Here is a 3734-nt window from a genome sequence, read left to right as displayed (position 1 = left end):
TCCTACCCCATGATGATGCTGAAGAGCCACTCTGATTTAGCATCTCCCTTAGCTGAGTAGCAGAGCAGAGTTTCCAGGGCTGGGGATGGTAGTGTGTCCAGATTTGGTGGGTTCTTGGTCTCGCTGACTTCAAGAATGAAGCCATGGACCCTCACGGTGAGTCTTACAGTTCTTAAAGATAGTGTGCCCGGCGTTTTTTCCTTAAGATGTTCACAGGTGTCCAGAGTTTCTTCCTTCTGGTGGGTTCGTGGTCTCACTGACTTCAGGAGTGAAGCTGCAGACCTTCACAGTGAGTGTTACAGCTCTTAAAGGTGGCACGTCCAGAGTTGTTCATTTCTCCCAGTGGGTTTGTGGTCTCGCTGGCTTCAGGAGAGAAGCTGCAGACCTTTGCAGTGAGTGTTACAGCTCATAAAGGTAGTGCAGACCCAAAGAGTGAGCAGCAGCAAGATTTATTGCAAAGAGCAAAAGAACAAAGCTTCCACAGCGTGGAAGGGGACCCCACCGGGTTGCTGCTGCTGGCTCAGGTGACCAGCTTTTATTCCCTTATTTGGCCCCACCCACATCCTGCTGATGGGTCCATTTTACAGAGTGCTTATTGGTCTATTTTTACAGAGTGCTTATTGGTGCGTTTACAAACCTTTAGCTAGACACAGAGCGCTGATTGGTGCGTTTACAATCCTTTAGCTAGACAGAAAAGTTCTCTAAGTCCCCATCCAACCCAGAAGCCCAGCCAGCTTCACCTCTCAATACCCCCTCTAAACAGGACACCCCAAATGCTGTTGGGAATTGGCCAATGACCGCTCTAGCTACTTCCTGCTGGATAGGGGCGAAGAAGGGGCCCTGCAGTTGTAGTGTCCTCCAGAGGGGAATTCTTTAGGCCAGTGAAAGGGACAGTGGGTTGGTCCAGGGGTCCTCGGTAGAAGTTGTTAGTTGAGCTCATTTAGGGTTCCATTCGTAAGACCATCTGTAGCTTGATGGCCTCGATTCTACAGGAAACAACTTTGACAAGGAGGTTAAAAATATAGGGCCCAAAGGCAAGTAATAGCAAGATAACTGCCGTGGGACCTAGAAAGGGGAGAAGCCATGTTGCCCAACTCCAGAGGTTGGTATAAGAGTTTGAAAGGCATTGTCTGATTTCAGAAGCCTTTTCCTGTAAACGCCGGGCAGCATCTCTTACTATCCCTGACTGGTTAGTGTAAAAACAACACTCTTTCCCTAAGCAAGTGTAGAGTCCTCCTGTCTCAGCAGTGAGGAAGTCTAGGCCTCAGTGGTTTTGGAGAATCACTGCTGCCAAAGAGTCTGTTTGGGACTGTAGAGTAAGGATAGATTTTGTTATTTCTTGCAAACTGTCTGAGAAATCCTTTGAGTGTGTGTGGTAGTAGGATAACGAAGTAGATAAACTGGCTATTCCAGTTCCTGTAGCAGTAGCCACTTCTAACCCTATAAGTAGGGGTATTAGTTGTATGGCTCTGTGCTGACAGACTTGAGCTTTGAGCAGTACTGATAGGGTCTCATTTCCACAAGATTAGAAATTAGGATAATGTATGTTTACACTGTTAACTTTTAGCAAACTTTACTTTTGTTGAAAACCTTGTAAGTTTGGGATTCCAATTATTCTTTGCTGTTAATAAGACCTCATTGGGTCCATGTTAACTTAAAATTGGTATAGATGGCTCCTTCCTGATTCGGTAAGTACTTTAAGGTTTGGCTGAGTGCAAACAGCTTGCACATTTGAGCAGACCAATTATTAGGCAATTTTCCTAACTCTGCTTCTACAAGAGTTTCCTCATCATTTACTGAATATCCATTGTGTCTTTTTTCCTTAATCGCCAGGGAGGAACCATGTATCATCCTGTCCTGAAGGGAGTTCCTCCTAGATCTGGTCGGACCTTTGTATGGCAATTAATTAAAATTTAGATCCCCTGTTAGGAAACCTGCTGGGTTAAGGATTTTTGATAGGAAGGCTACAGGTTGTCAGTGGCCTCAGTGCTTTCAGGCTATGCCCTTGTTTACACTGACAACAAGGTGGAGTGTTATAGGGTTACAGAGAAGACCTCCATTATCGATTATAGGTTTTAAATTTACCCTGGCTTTTAAAGGAATAGGGAACACTGTTTCTTCTTGACTACTTATATCTCTCTTTCCCTTTGACTTCTTCTGTCTCTTCCTCTCTGTCTCTCTCTTTGATGTTCTGTCTCTCTGTCTCTTCCTCTCTGTCTCCTTCTCTTTGACTTCCTTTCTCTTTCTCTCTCTCCCTCTTTGTCTCTCTGTTTCTTCCTCTCTCTTTCTCTCTCTCCCTCTTTGTCTCTCTGTCTCTTCCTCTCTCTTTCTCTCTCTCCCTCTTTGTCTCTCTGTCTCTTCCTCTCTCTTTCTCTCTGTCTCTTTCTGTCTCTTCCTCTCTCTTTCTCTCTGGTTCTTTCTGTCTCTTTCTCTCTCTTTCTCTCTGGCTGTTTCTGTCTCTTTCTCTCTCTTTCTCTCTGGTTCTTTCTGTCTCTTTCTCTCTCTTTCTCTCTGGCTGTTTCTGTCTCTTTCTCTCTTTCCTTCTGTTTTTGACTTTGTCTCTCTCTTTCTCTCTGCTTGTCTTTCCTTGCCTCTGCCAGCTGCTTATGATGCTGTTCTCCCCTCTCCTTCCCCTTTCTGTTGGCTTCAGCAGTGTAAGACTGCCACCTCCTTGGGTTTTTGCACGAGTGCAATAACTCCATGATTTCCTTGTGGCAGTTAATTGGGGTTCCCCCAGAGGTTAGGAACTCCCTTTCTTTCCATATTGCAGCATGGGCATGTAGGCTTAGATAAGCATACTATCTGTATACACATTTATTCTTCTTCCCTTTCCCAGTTCTAAGGCTTGGGTAAGTGCCACTAGTTCTCCTAACTGGGTGCTGGTCCCTGGGAGAAGAGGCTTACTTTCAAGTATGGTTACATCACTAACCATGGCATAAGCTGCCCTTCGTATCCCATTCTCCACAAATGAACTTTCATCGGTATATAGGTTAAGGTCAGGATTAGCTAAGGGGACTTCTAAGAGATCATCTTGGGCAGCATAAGTCTAGACTATAAGTTGTTGGCAGTCATGCTCGATTGGTTCCCCATCCTCTGGGAGAAAAGTGGCAGGGTTGAGGGCCACACATGTGCATATTTGAAGCACCGGTCCCTCAAGGAGTAGTGCCTGGTATCTAAGTAGGCGGTTGTCTGATAGCCATAAACTTCCTTTGGCACCTAGTATGCCATTTACATCATGAGTAGTCCAGACAGTGAGATCCTTTCCTTGTGTGATTTTGATAGCCTCTGACACTAAGACAGCCACTGCTGCAACTACCCTTAAACAGTGAGGCCAGCCTTTTGCTACTACATCAATTTCCTTACTTAGGTGTGCCACTGATGTGGGGTTGTCCCACGAGTCTGAGTAAGGACTCCAAGAGTTATTCCTGCTCTCCCTGTGACATATAAAGAGAAGTTTTCTCCTGTGGGAAGGCTTAAGGCTGGGGATTGAGTTTGTTCCTTCCAATGCCCAGACTTCAGGGTTGATTCCCTCCTCAAGCAGGGGACAACAAATGGGTAACTAGTTCCCCATATTCATGTAGCTAATAGCTCCAGGTTTGGCTAATATATCCCCCCTTAATAAGGGTGTGGGACTTTCAAGCATAACAAGAAAGGCATGTGAAAAGAGCAAAGTCTGCCAATTACAACTGAGGAGGTGGGAGAAATACCTGGTTACAGGCTGTCCCAGGATTCCT

The sequence above is a fragment of the Pan troglodytes genome, chromosome 5, assembly GCF_028858775.2.
Source record: "Pan troglodytes isolate AG18354 chromosome 5, NHGRI_mPanTro3-v2.0_pri, whole genome shotgun sequence".
NCBI lineage: Eukaryota > Metazoa > Chordata > Mammalia > Primates > Hominidae > Pan > Pan troglodytes.
This window is presented reverse-complemented; position numbering follows the sequence as displayed.